Source organism: Littorina saxatilis, linkage group LG8 (assembly GCF_037325665.1).
Source record: "Littorina saxatilis isolate snail1 linkage group LG8, US_GU_Lsax_2.0, whole genome shotgun sequence".
In the NCBI taxonomy this organism is placed as follows: domain Eukaryota; kingdom Metazoa; phylum Mollusca; class Gastropoda; order Littorinimorpha; family Littorinidae; genus Littorina; species Littorina saxatilis.
Window position 1 is genome coordinate 5,109,864 of NC_090252.1, and position 15,661 is coordinate 5,125,524.

General features: G+C 39.4%; 1 protein-coding gene and 1 long non-coding RNA gene across 2 annotated transcripts in view; both read left to right on the plus strand.

Moving 5' to 3' along the window:
• LOC138972614 (galactoside alpha-(1,2)-fucosyltransferase 2-like) overlaps positions 1–15,661 on the plus strand; it is a 162,790-nt gene that overhangs the window by 93,967 nt on the left and 53,162 nt on the right. The window lies entirely within an intron of this gene.
• LOC138972593 (uncharacterized) lies at positions 11,765–14,828 on the plus strand. The gene is made up of 2 exons (XR_011457672.1): positions 11,765–12,637; positions 13,220–14,828. It is a non-coding gene; the product is annotated as an uncharacterized lncRNA (long non-coding RNA).

Sequence of the window (15,661 nt, forward strand, 5' to 3'; positions counted from 1 at the left end):
TTCATTTTAATAAGTCACTTCAATAACTACCCAGAAAACTAAGTTATTCCTTGACTGTATTCTTCTAGTTTAAGTTTGGTAATTTTACTGCCGCACATTGCCTTAAATCATAAATAAAGGGTTCCAGTAACATACCTTTCTTCTTTATTGATTATGAACTTTGGAAGATTAGATGTTGGATCTGTTTTTAAAAAATATTTCCTTGATGTGTTGTACTAAGATCAACCGTCTGCTTGGACATATACTAAAGATCCACTACCTGGCTGCTGTCTGCGGAAAATCGATTAATTCATAGAAAAATATGCCTTTCAGGGAAGCAGCTAGCCGGTTGACTGTACATGTGTTTGTGTAGAGGTGTTCTTATTGCATGTTCAAGCCAGGACAGATGGTGACCTGAAACATTTACACATTACATATGTATGCAGGACTGCTACTTTTAAGCTTAGGTGCAAGTGACGAAGTGTGATGATATATTTGTTTGACTGATTATGGGCATTAAAATAAAACTGCAAAAAGAATACTTACACTTGAGATCTGATTTTGTGTGTGTGTGTGTGTGCGCATGAGGGTGTGTGTGGGCAATTTGACATACTTGCAGAAGAAACAAACAGAGGTAACTGATAAACTGCATTTATTAACACAAAGATGTAAACAAAGTGAGTTCACACATTTCACAAAAGTAAAACAAGGCAGTCTCACATGCATTCACAATATTTAGTACTCACATGAATGGCCAAAGATTATAGGCTGAGAATGCAAGTTCTAATTTGGCACATTTGTACATGTAGCTGCATCCGCTAGACATATATATATCCATCTTACAATAAAAAAAAACTACCGTAGTGGTTAGGACATCTGCCTGAAAATCTAGGTCCTAGGTTCGAATCTCTACAGAGGCATTTAATTTTTCCCCTTGGTTGAAATAAAAAATGCTCAATCCAGAGAGAGCAACCGTAAAGTTACCAGGGTAAAAGTAAAGCGTTGAATGCAGCTATGAAGGTCATGCCAGCAGTGTGGGTCAAGATTCAGGCCGCCTTCTATGCACAGAATTCGGTGTAGGATTCTCAGCTCTATCTTTACAAACACATAATCCCCAATAGTCATACAGTGGAACCCCCCTTTTAAGACCCCCTCCATTTTAAGACCTTGTTTTCTCAGACTTTCTGTTCATAACCTCTGTAAATTTTAAATTTTACCTCCATTTTAAGACCCCCTCCTTTTTAAGACCTGATTTTCTCAGATTTTTGGAGGTCTTAAAAGGGGGGTTCCACTGTAGCTGTAAGACATAATTTTGTTTAAAACTCTTATACCTTTTGGGGGAAATAAATTAATAAGAAAAGACATCACCACACTAAGAAGTCAGGGTGCTGACTTTAGCTATGTGACCAAGTGGAAGGATTTTCTTATCCCATGCAAAAAGCCTGATGAAGGTCTGACACAGTGAGGTGAAGTGTTTTAATGAGGCAGAGCAGGCCTTTAAAAAATAAGTTCACCACATCCAAGTGAAAGACACAATCTTGGCAAACTGTATTACAAAAGCAACATTTCAGCACAACATAAGAATGAATTGAACCATCCAGGATGCACCAGAACGACCCAAAAACAGAATCAATGAAAATCTTAAACAAGATAAAGTACTGACTAGGATTCAAAGGAAGAAAAAGTCATGGGTTAACTCATTGCATGTGCATTTTGCAGTTAAAAGATCTAAATTCTAATATTGCAAACAAAGTCTATACATGAACACGCATTGACCGAAACATACACACACATCTCCCAAAGCTAAGCCTGTGTGTAAAATACTGCCTGTGAACAACTTAACTTAAAGCACTCAAACGACATAAAAGTCTAAGATAATATCACTTTATGTAGTAAAAACAAACAAACCGCTGTTTGCTGTAAGAAAATATCTGCATACCAAACACTACCTGTATTTAGTTGAATTGACAACTTACATTTATAAGTCAAAATGTACCCTTTGATCCACATCGCACCACACATTATTTGTGTAGAATGTTATTGTTAATGTGTTACATGTTCATTTCACCACAAAGGCAACAGAAAACCTCTGTAAGTGTCAGCATATTCAGATGGACTATATTAAAGCAGTTCTGGTAGCTCCGTCAGCACAGAATGGACTGAATCTGATCATCATCCTCAGCAAAGCCAGGCACTACTATGGCACTCTGCAAGCTGCCTGCACATCATATCTCGGCACCTCACTGCCTGGAAAATACAGAAAATGTATTACTGAGCACATCCAGACTTTGCTCAGTTTGCTGTGCACTGATGGGGATATGTTTTGGGTATCGAGAAGAGGGTGCGGGAAGGTAGGTAGGAGGTAATACTTGTTCTTCACAAGATCAGTGGGATGGAGAATGGTGGGGGTGATACTGACAGTGACAACTATGAACTAAACTGTAAACCTTATTCTGTAATATTACAGGTGCCATCATTTCTTCCTGTGAAAACCATTTATTTCATGGATATAATAGATATATACTTTCATCATTAAAATTAAAAAGACTTCCTCACAAGAACCTTTCTAACGACATGATATCTTGTTATGCTGCTGATGTGAGCGGCTTTTCTGGAATGTGATGGAAAGTTACTATTTTTTTAAATTCAGCATGAGCCTTCATCCCACACACATTCCCTATTTAGCGTTGACACCTTACAGTTTTGTTGAGAAATGTGATGTGAATTCATTCAGAAAATTCTAACTCTGCGCAGGGGCAGTCAGGGTGTTGGATGTAGAAGTAGGTATCCAAGTACACAGGCGGTATTACAATTTACATTGTAACTCTTAAGTATTCCATGTAAAAAAAAAAACTATAATAAAACAACTTGCCAGATCTGTGATTGTGAACCAAGGAAAGGACTGACTGTATTTAAAATAATTCCAGTAATGAGTAAATCTTTCATTCTAGCTATTTCATGTTTTACTTTCTTGCATCACAATAGTTCAATGTTCATACAAACAGTATAATGCACTTTATGAGTATAGGGTTGCAACAAACTTTAAGATGGGAAGGAGAGAGAAAATAAAGATATTTGTACCATTATGTATATAAAGTACATCATACCAATTACCATGCACAGTATTACTATGCATCTTCAAATACATGTATGAATAATTTCATCTACAAAGTACTTGTTATTCAATTTACAAAGAACAAAAGACTGCTGAATGATCTACATCAGTACATGTTTATAGCTTCAGACTACCATCACCAATACCCAATGTTACATATATTTTACCATACAGATTTGACAAGCAAAAGCTGTAAGTGGTAAAGAAATGTGTAACTTACTCTTCAGGAGTAGTCTGTAATGTAAAGCACCACGCCAAGTCATCCTGATATCTCTCCAGTACATGTATGCATCCATGTTTAAAGGTAAACTGTTGGAACTGGAAGACAGGAGCTGTATGAATGATGCACATCATCTCTGGTTTCTCGGGAGGCCTGAAAACAACCATAACAATATTATCATAACTATTAACATGTCTTGAAAATGAAATAAGTACTATTTCAACTTCACTATCAGACGATTCAGAGCAAAATCACTCACTAATTCAGTAATTGTTTTGTTTATTCTTTTACAACCATAGTTCATACACTGATACAGCAGCATTTGATTATGTGCATACAGATTAAAGATCAAGCATTTTCTAAACTTGAGTAAAAAAAAGAACAGAACAAGCACACACTCTGTGACTCACACTCACAGTCACATCCAGTTACTCATTAACACACACATACACAACAGACGAATCTTGCTCAGTTCTACAAAGGCCACGTTTGCTATGGTCATGTCTTGGATTTTAAAAACAATAACTTACCTGCTTGTTGATCCAAACCGATGATTGAAAATCAGTGAGAGTAGTGTAGAACAGTGCGATTCATCGCCAACCTCCCCATTCAAGGCCGGCAGACCGTGTCCAAAATCAGCTGTATCATTCACATCCCGATTGAATTCTTTCAGAAGGGCAGTCGGTGTTTCAACTTCTTTGTCGGTATATTTCTCTGGTGGACGTGTTGAACTGCCAAATATTAGATTGTTTTCAATAATATCAGTCACGACGGCCGCCATGTTTTTTGTCATCAATACTATTCATGTACTCCACTAAGGAAGAGCGTTTTATTGTGTCTTAAAACCGACTTCTCGGGAAAGTGATCAATCGAATTTTATGGTCCACAAAAACTTGCTTCATATTTTATTTAAGGGCTACTTTTATTTGCCTTTATTTTTATGGCGCACATTTTGTGCCCCACATTTTGTTTTGGCCTTCATTTTGTGGTCCACAAACTGGAAATGTGTCCCACAAATTTGTGGGCTTATTTTTGTGGTCCACAAACTGGAAATGTGCCCCACAAATTTGTGGGCTTATTTGTTGGATTAATGACATCGAATGCCAAGGATACATGGTGTGCTAGGCAGGAAAATCAGGATACCTTTACCTTCATGTGGAGTACGGGCCATCAGATATACATTTCCGTCTGATGTACTACAACGGTTTTGAGTGGTCTGAGCTTGAATGAAAATGGTAACATGAAAATGTATTTATAATCTAATGCATCACTTATGAAATAAAGTAGATGTGTACTGCCGGGCAGTACATACCCCAAGCGAAGTCGTCCATCTGTGTGTACATGATTCTCTCTCTCTCTCTCTCTCTCTCTCTCTCTCTCTCTCTCTCTCTCTCTCTCTCTCTCTCTCTCTCTCTCTCTCTCTCTCTCTCTCTCTCTCTCTCTCTCTGTCTTAAGGGGTTACTTGTGTGTTCAAATCGCTCGTCAGAAACATTACACATTTTGTGCACAGGTTCCTCTAAGCAATATGGACACATCTGTGCAAAGAAAAAAGGGGGTCGACGTATTAACTTTTTTTTTTGAATTTTTTTACTGGGGGTTGTCAAGTACGATTTTGCGAAAAACACTGCGATTTTTAACATGATCCCAACTGACATATTTAGCTCTACAAATAATAAATGAGACATTAGTTTGTGTATATAAATGAATGGAGAGTATAACTTTATCATAAAACGGTACTTATCAACGTGCATTTTCAGAAAATGATCGAGGTTTATCGAGGGCGTACACATAAAATTATCACTCCTTTAGTAGTAAAAACGTATTTAAAAAAAATTCGCGTGTGAGAAACATTACACATTTTGTGCACAGGTTCCTCTAAGCAATATGAACACATCTGTGCAAAGAAAAAAGGGGGTCGACGTATTAATTTTTTTTTTAGAATTTTTTTACCGGGGGTTGTCAAGTACGATTTTGCGAAAAACACTGCGATTCTTAAGGGGTTACTTGTGTGTTCAAATCGCGTGAAAGAAACATTACACATTTTGTGCACAGGTTCCTCTAAGCAATATGGACACATCTGTGCAAAGAAAAAAAGAGGTTGACGTATTAACTTTTTTTTAGAATTTTTTTTACTGGGGGTTGTCAAGTACGATTTTGCGAAAAACACTGCGATTCTTAACATGATCCCAACTGACATATTTAGCTCTACAAATAATAAATGAAACATTAGTTTGTGTAGATAAATGAATGGAGAGTATAACTTTATCATAAAACGGTACTTATCAACGTGCATTTTCAGAAAATGATCGAGGTTTCTCGAGGGCGTACACATAAAAATATCACTCCTTTAGTAGTAAAAACGTATTTAAAAAAAATTCGCTCGTCAGAACATAACTAAACTTGAACACAGCTAAGTTCACTGTATACAGATACAATACCTGTAAACAAAATAAGTTGTTGTCGTATTGTCTGCTTCACAATTATTCCCGTACCAACCCCACCCCCATATCTTGACTGACAAAAATGATAAAAAAAGAAATAATTTGGGAGTGCTGTTGGTCAGTTGGTAGAGCGCTGGACTTGTAATACATGAGTTTGAATCAGGGTGAAGGGTTGGGGGTCGGAACATTTGTGTGCAAAGTTTCATGAAGATCTATCCAGTAAATTTCTATGAATCGCACACCACACACACACACACAGACACAGACACACACACACACACACACACACACACACACACACACACACACACACACATATATATATATACACCAGGGTAGATCAGTTAGTTTGTAAGGGGGGTGTTTTTAGAATTCAAGAGTGTAAATCGAGGTCGCAGAGCGCCCGAGACTGATCAAGGGGCATACGCCCACCCTCCCCCCCCCCCCCACCTCAACACAAGAAAGAACAAAAAGTCGCACGTGAAATCCATTACACATTTTGAGCACATGTTTCTCTAAGCTATATGTCCACAACTGCAGACAGACAAAAAACTTTGTTTTCTTATTCATTTTTTTTTTATAAGAGTTTTGTCAGTTTTGGGGGGTACCGGGTGGACACATATGACCTTACAGAAAACACTGTAATTCGTAACGTCATCCTAACTGACATTTTTATCTTTAGAAAAGATAAATAAAACATTACTTTGTGTAGATAAAAGAATGGAGAGTATCACTTTATTATAATACGGTACTTATCAATGTGCATGCCGAAAATTATCCAGGATTGGCGAGAGCGTACACATACAATTATCACTCAAAAACGTTGTAACACAAAATTGGCTCGACAGATCATAAACAAATTTGAACACAGCTAACTTCACTATATACCGTTGCAATACCTAAGAAAACCAAAAGGTGTTTTCTTATTGCTTACTCCACAATTATACCCGCACCACCCCCACCCCCATATCTTGACTGACAAAAATTGATAAAAACATTCATTTGGGAGCCCAGTAGGTCAGGCGGTAGGGAGAAGTGTGGGTACTGTGTGCAGAGTTTCATAAAAATCTGTATAGTAGTTTTCTCTGAATCGCAATACAAACACATACACCCAAACACTTGGTGCCTTTAGTGCACCGATACCCCCTGCCAACCCCCCCCCCTCCCTCCCCCAGATCCAATACCACCCCCCCCCTCCACCACCCGCCCACCCCAGTAATCACAAACACACACACACACACACACACACACACACACACACACACACACACACACACACACACAAGCAAACCAACCCCTCATAGCGATAAGAATAAGTACACAGTCAATAACTATATTTCTGACTATTTACAATTGGAATACATGCATACTCTCTCTCTCTCTCTCTCTCTCTCTCTCTCTCTCTCTCTCTCTCTCTCTCTCTCTCTCTTTCTCAAATATGATTTTGAAGCGCATTACATAAAGTCGGTATCTGATATCTAAAGTGTTTCGCTATGTTTTCGTCCTGATCTTTAGGATCCGGAGGATTATTTTCTGTTGATGATCTAAGGTAACGGAATTGTTCTTGCATTTTGAGGGAATTTGACAGGTATCGGGGTGTGTGGGGGTGGGGGGGATTTGGTGTGGGGTAAATTATCAAAAGGCTTGCACCCTAACACAGCTGACTTGTAATCTAGCCTGAACTACGAAAGCAGCCACACGCATACTCATAGAGGCACGCATGTTTGTGTGACGGTTTGCACGAATAAACATTGAAAATTAGTTTTGAGTTTTGATAAAAACAAACGACATTTCCTTTTAGCACACAGGTGCTCAGCAAATGTGTATTGAAACTCGTTCAATTATCCCAAAATGTCATAACGTTTGGCAATATAATTATTTAACAACAACAAAAAGACTACCGGATTCCGTACATAAAAAAGTCAGGGGCTGTAACAACAATTCGCGGCATTGGACTGTGGGAGGTCGTACACAGCTAACACTGCGACGCGTAACCAAAATCTACGGACACACTTTTTATCAGTTGATGATACGAACACACTTGCATATTGGGGCACTACTAATTGTGTATTTCAGTTATAATGCATCACGTTACCTCAAACTTCGTCTCAAGTTGGAAATGTCCTCCCTGTCCAAAACCCCGCTCCTACCATCCACAACAGGGAGGACATTTCCAACTGGAGACAGAGTTTCATGAAGATCTGTCCAGTAGGTGTCTCTGAATCGCACTACAATCACACAAACACACAGACAAGCACACAGACACACGCACATACACACGACACACATGGGTGAATCAGTTACTTTGTAAAAGGGGTGTACTTTGAATTCAAAAGTCTAAATTGAGGACGCGAAGCGACTTAGGCTAATCATAAGAATGCGCCCCCCCCCCCCCCCCTCCCCGAAAAAATAATCTGTCGTGAGATACATTACACATTTTGTGCACAGGTTCCTGTTAGCAATGTGTACACAGGTTGGGGTTTATAGTATCGGTCCTCCCCCCCCTTCTCAATTTCCCCCTGTCCGCAAACAGGCATCCTCTGCCTCGGGGTCGCATGGACCCATATCTTCATAGATCAATTGGATATTGTTAAAAAGGTGTTTGGGGAAAGCTCCTTCGAACGGAATCGAGGTAATAATTCATTTCAAAACCAGGTGTTTTTTGTGGCTAAGTGTCTGTTCTACACGAACATTCTATAACTTGTTAATCTGTGTCCGAATAATGAACTGTTAACAAAGTTACTCGTTTGAAGGAACTATGAAGCCAAACGCACCAAATGGACACATATTAACTGTGACACACATACACACACACACACACGGCGAACACATAAACAAACAGACAAACAAAGCTTCGCAATGCCGTAATGGACACCCACTCTCACTTAGTAGATTCCTTTCTTAAACTATTTATCTGTCACTATTTCTCAAAACTTCGCTTTCTCGCACTCAAGACGACATGCACAGACACAAAGACACACGGGCACACACACGCCCGCCCGCCGGCACGCACTCACACAACAAACAACACACACACACACACACACATGAGGAAGGGATAATCACACATAGTGCGCCAGTGAGGTTAGAATGGTGAGGTGGGGTCTGAGGCTGGTAAGGGATTTGGGGGTAGGACTGACCGACGAGAGGGCACGGATTCGGCGGTTCGCCGTGTCGAGTCAACTTCATATAGATCTGTGTAGGTGATTAACAGCCCCAGCCGATCTGGATCTGTTCAAGTCAAAAGTAAAGTCAAGGATACGAAGAAGTTTACCGAAAAACATCGATCCCAAGGACTCATGTTGTAACTTTTCAAAGCAGTTACATTCAATCAAAGCTCTATCCACATTAAACCGAACGGGAATCGTCGAAGATCCACGCAACTTCACTGCAATGTCGAAAACGAACTCATAATGTCACCGCAGATCTATAGTTGGTTTTGGTTTTGTGTCGCAGCAAAGAAACGAAGCAAATCTCCGGCTTTTATTTCACACTAAAAAAACGTTCATTTAGCGGGTTATTAAAATATATTTCTTTGAGGTTGCAAGGCAATGGCATCGCTGAGATGTACTCCTTCGAACACACGACACAGGTTAGAAATTGACTGCATTTGGGCGCTTTTTACGGCCAAAACAGAGTGAGCTTTTTGACGGGTTTATGGAAAAATCACTTCGGGGGCAGGTCTAAAATCCTGTGTACAGTGCCAAATCATACATCATTCAAAAGAGCAAAGTATGTTCTTTATTCTAACATATGGGCTAGGGTAAGTCATAGATATAAGTATCTGTCTATTATATCTGTAGGCAAGTGTATTCCATTCCTTCGATAGTCTCGTCATCTACACTTGCGTGAAAAATGCAATTTTGAGTCTGTTTTGCATAAAAGACCTGCGAGATTTGTAGAAGTCAAAACAACAACTTACAGTCCAGCCTCTCAAATTTCGTTCCATGCAATTTGTTTGTCTGTACGTATAGACTGAGGGGTGCCCCGAAATGATTTGTAATCACAACATTCACAGACTTCAAATACGCCATTGAAAACTCGTCCACGTGCGTTTTAGATATATACTTGAGTGACTAAAACTGTCGTACCTACCAAAGGCCGCTTCGCGTAAGAAAATGACTACCAGAGTCGCAAGGCTCGGGATTTTTGTTACAAGAAATTTATATTTCGTTGTTCTAGTCCGAATGAATATGAAGATATGGCGAGTTGAAAACGCCGATTCTTTCGCCAGAAACACGTCTGTTTCCATACCGGAAAGAAGGAATGGACTGAGCTACTAGAAGCACGGCGCCGTGCGTACAATCGATCGAATGATGTTATTCACACAATACCATTTGGCGATCTCTAAAAAATCATTTAAAAACGAACTAGTTGACATGTAATGAAACTATTTACTGAAATCAAGAAGTATCTTAGTTCTAGCCGTGCATATGACACACCCTTTCGCGAAAGCACACTGAACCGTGCGTATACGCATTCGCACCCGCAAACCACCAACCCAGGCGGGTTATCCAGATCCAGATCTAGATCCAGATCCAAGGGAAGTAACTCAGTGAGTATAAACATGAGCAAGAACCGCAACTCAAACACACTCGTAACACCTTAAAATGTGTCATCGATGACGTGTTTTCATACTTGCTAATGCGGCAGGCTAATCATGACGTCAAATTGAAACTTCTTGAAGTCTCTCAGAAAGGGACATGAAAACTATGTGGGGGTTACTGGTTTGGGCTGAAAAAAACCCCAACTCCACCTAAAATTCAAGCGCCCATGGGGCTGAATTATGCAGCATAAATTGTAAAACATCAGGATATCTCACACTTTCAATTCTGCCATCATGTCAAATCTGACAACAAACCTACCCACAAAATGTCATAAATATCGGTGTAGAATTGAGACTTAACGGTTTTTAACTGCCAAAAATAAGTTTTTTTGACTGGAATAGTTTGTCTTGAAATTCAGTTTGGGACAACGGACCCACCCACTAAATTTCATAAAGATAGGTGAAAATTTAAATGTAACGGTTTTTAACTGCCAAAATTATGTTTTTCTTCTGGAAAAGTATGGAGTGAAAATCAGTTGGGGACAACGAACCTACCCACAAAATTTCATAAATATCGATGAAGAATTGAGATTTAACGGTTTTTAACTGCCAAAAATAAGGTTTTTTGTCTGGAAAAGTATGTCTTAAAATTCAGTTTGGGACAACGGACCAAACACTGTACAAAAGGAAGACGTGGAACTTGCGAAGAAAATGCGAAAAAGTGTTTGTGGGTTATCGTCCCTAGTCACATGCTGGCGGCGAAAACAAAATGGCGGATCGCGTAGGTACCGATCGCGTGCGTGGTGGTGGTAAATTGTGCTCGGCTATTTGTTGCAAGAACGCCCGTTGCAAACAGAGCTGCTTCGGGAAAACTTTCCACAAGTTCCCTAAAGAAGAAAAAAGGTGGGTTGTGCAGTGATTATTTCATCAGGTTTACCTTCTTCAGAATGAGAATGAATGCCGCAATGGCTCGAGTCAACTCACTCAGTAGACTACAGCGTCAGCGAGTACTTACGACTGTGAGTGTGAGTCAGCAGTCAGTACAAAACAACAGTTTACACTTGATGACAAACTACCCGTGGGCATATTTGCCGAAACCTTTATCAAACCTTGCTTACGGGAAAACTACAGTACAAAGGTACATCACTCATCCGTTTTGCGTTCAGGCAGAGCGTTAGATTTAGACTGAAGATCTGATTTAGCTTTTTTTGTCTTTCCTTTTTGCTTAGTTTAACAATAACATTGTTGTTTTTATTGTCAAACTAGGTGCAGAATATGGATGCAATTCACAAGGCGAGAGGACTTTGAAAAGCTGCAGCCAGCTGATGTTCAAGGTCTCAAGCTTTGTACTGATCACTTTGAGGCCAACCAGTAAAACAATCCTGCAGAGAGGATCACTTGTGTGGAATGCTGTCCCGACATTGTTTGCAGTGCCCAATCCACCACCGAAGGTTATTTATTTATTGGTTTTAGGTTTTTGCGAATCAAAGAAGCACACTAATAAATGCAGGTTGACTCTGAGTAATGACAAGTTTGAGGCTGATGTAAGAATTGAAAAAAAAAAGCATTGTTCCCATCAAATAATGCCTGTTTGCATTTAGCGCAAAATAATGATAAGGCCAACAAAAAAAAGTTACTTATTTTGGATTGACGTCTTGATTATGATGATATGATGAACTTATTTTGCCAAAAAACAGCCCCAAATGGCAAAAAAAGTATAGGGTCGGCGTCAACAACAAAAAAGTTGTATGTTTCTGGTCACCTGACCCTACCTATGTTTTCCCGATGACCCTAGACTTTTGTTTTTGCATTTTCAAAAATAAAAGGGGTATTCGAAAATCACTTGTTTTCCTGTTTTTCAACAAAATAAGTTAAAAAGATGGTTTAAAAAAAAAAGTTTAGAAAAAAAATCTCCACCTTTAGTCATGTTAGGCCACAAAAAAAGTCTGTTAAAGGTAACATAGGCCCCCCCAAAATAGCGTCGGTAGGTCGGCTTTTTATTTTTGTATTTTAGCCATCTGAATATTTTAATTTTATTTTTTAATGCCCCAAAAAAGTCTAGGGCCGGTGGGAAAAAAATAGGGTCGGTCCGGATATCGTAAACAGATTATTTTTTGTTTTGCCTTACCAGAAACATACACTTTTTTGTGTGGCCTAAGACCAATGCCATGAAATTGGGAGAATTGTTTCATTGGGACTGGGTGTTGGTTGTGAGTTTGTCAGTTAAAGAGCTGTGCATTTGCAGGTTGCTAGTGGGAGGAAGCCACCATCGCAAAGGGTAGCTACAAATGAAGCCAGCACCGACCTGTCGCCTGATGCACAAATTGTTCAACCAGGTAAGAGATTTTTAACCATGAAGAACACCCTGACATCAAAAAATGTTTAAACCCATCCATTACATAGTTGATAATTGCTGTATAGGGTGACGGGCGCTGTGGCGGGGTGGTAAGACGTCGGTCTATTAACTCGGAAGGTCGAGGGTTCGAATCCCGGTCGCGGCCGCCTGGTGGGTTAAGTGTGGAGATGTTTCCGATCTCCCAGGTCAACTTATGTGCAGACCTGCTAGTGACTTATCCCCCTTCATGTGTACACGCAAGCACAAGACCAAGTACGCACGAAAAAGATCCTGTAATCCATGTCAGAGTTCGGTGGGTTTTAGAAACACAAAAATACCCCGCATGCTTCCTCCGAAAGCGGCGTATGGCTGCCTAAATGGCGGGGTAAAAACGGTCATACACGTAAAATTCCACTTGTGCAAAAAAATGAGTGCGTGTGAAAGTTTCAGCCCACGAACGCAGAAGAAGAAGAAGAAGAAGAAGCTGTATAGGGTGGATGCATGGATGGATGAAATTGTACCTGTAGTTCCCACACGTAAAGATGTTATTTTATGTGTTTTGTGTGTGTGTTTTCTTTTTTAGATGACATTCAGGCGATCCTGGAGGACATAGGATGTAAAGCATCAAAGTCGTCATCTTCCCCATCCCCTCGTGAAGCGGAACTTCGGCAGAAGGTCAACAAACTGAGGAGCAAGGTTTTCCGATTAGAAAAGAAAACGATGGAACCCCGTGTAAAACGAGCGAGTAAATTAGCCAAGCCTCCCAAGGAAGACTTTGTAATAGAACAGTTGTCTCATATATTATCAGGCGAGGCGAGCTATTTTGCCATTTATGCCTGTTACATATTTACCGGTTATCTGCTGCTGTGTCCAATCCTGGCAGAGACGGGAACGCATGTTACCAAGGAGCCGAAGGAGAGTCAATGAGATGAGAGAATGTGATTAACAATTGCCAACTCTCTCCGTACAAAGAGGGTCCAAAGTTGTATCAAAATATAGATGGTCGGCAATTCAAAATAAAAAAAGACAATAGACAAAACATGTACTTCGGCTCATAGAGCCTTCTTTAATTTTTGACTCATTAAGTCCATGCTCCGAGAGTCCTTTTTTTAATTTTGAATTGCCTACCATCTATATTTTTATACATTTTCAAAAAGATTCAACAGTCACCTTCCGTTATTCTTGAACTTGGCTATCCCAGCCTTACCTCAACATTCGATATTCCTGTGATATTTTTGACGTAAAATCAATTTTTACTGTAAAACTCTTCGGCAAGAGGATTGGTCCAAGCAAACAAATAATAAACTTGTTAAGATTTTTCCTGATATTTCCGATCAATTGCCTATGGTTTTATTTAGCTAAAAGATTCAAACGTCACACCTATGACTCATGGCTATTTTTAAGGGGGGAGTAGCATCCCTGGTGTGTTGTTTGTGATGTACCTTTTAGTCTGTTTACAGTAACATAGGCACACAAAAAGAGGGTCGGTAGGTCGGCTTTTCTTAATTTTTTTTTTTATAACCATCTTTTTAAATTATTTTGCAAAAAAACAGGAACAAAATTGATTTTGTTTTCTTTTTCTTTTTCTCCAAATGCCAAAAAAAAGTCTAGGGTCGGCGGGGGAAAAATAGGGTTGGTCGGGATACCGTAAACAGACTATTTTGCTTTGTTTTGCCTAAGCAATGACTAACAAACTTTCTTTAGGGTCTGACATTGTATATACTATACAATTTTTGGGGTATTAACTAAATACATGTATACAGTTTTTGATTCCTTTTATACTTTTTCACAAATTAGCTCCCCTTCCCCCCCCTTTTCTTTTTGTAGTCTGCCCTGGGGGCGGGAGGTCTCCCAATTTCGGTTTCTAGGGTCACCTTATGCTTCCATATGAGCTGAGAACTTAATTTAAAATGGGCCTCGATTTTTTTTTATTTGTATTTTGTAATTGTGCCTTTGTCCAGTCACATGATTTCACTTTGTACTTAAAAACTTGGCACTGTCATCATTTATTGCTATTTATTGTTCAGTTGTTCAGTATTTATTGCTATTGGGCATCAGTTGTTCAGTTGCCCTGTTTCGAATGAGCCATGCATGCATTATGGATGTGTTTAGCGAATTGGGATACCTAAAGCAATGTAAAAGAAACAATGTGAAGCAAACATATAGCACCAAATAAAATAACCGAATCAGAATGGAAACTTCTTCGGTGTGTGTGTGTGTGTGTGTGTGTGTGTGTGTGTGTGTGTGTGTGTGTGTGTGTGTGTTTGCTGTTTTAAATACCGAAAATGTGAAAATAAAGCAAGTCACAGCATGAGAAAGATCGACTGTACTAGTCATGACAAAGCAGGAGACAGTCTGGTCAGCATGTAGAAAAGGGGAATAACTCGTATTTAGCCATTCTCATTTCTAAGCATGCCCAATGAGGAAGTTATCCTTCTTCCCATTGTAGTTTCTTTGAACGGACCCACCCACTAAATTTCATAAAGATAGGTGAAGAATTGAAATTTAACGTTTTTTAACTGCCAAAATTATGTCTTTCTTCTGGAAAAGTATAGAGTGAAAATCAGTTGGGGACAACGAACCTACCCACAAAATTTCATAAATATCGGTGAAGAATTGAAATTTAACGGTTTTTAACTGCCAAAATTATGTTTTTCTTCTGGAAAAGTATGGAGTGAAAATAAGTTGGGGACAACAAACCTACCTTTAAAATTTCATAAGAATCGGTGAAGAAATAGGATTTAACGATTTTTTAACGGCCTTTAAATCATTGGTGATGTCATCATAACCCAGTCGTTGTAGTTGTCGTCGTAGTTGTTGGTGTTGTTGTTGTCATGTTCGTTGTCGTGATTGTTGTTGTTCTCGTGTTGTTGTTTTTGTTGTTGTTGTTGTTGTTGTTGTCGTCGTCGTCGTCGATGTCATTTGTTGTTGTTGTTGTTATCGTCGTCGTCGTCGTCATCGTCGTCGTTGTCAGAGGTTATTTCTAAAGATTTCATTGATAGTCTTTGTTCTCGTCACCAAGACT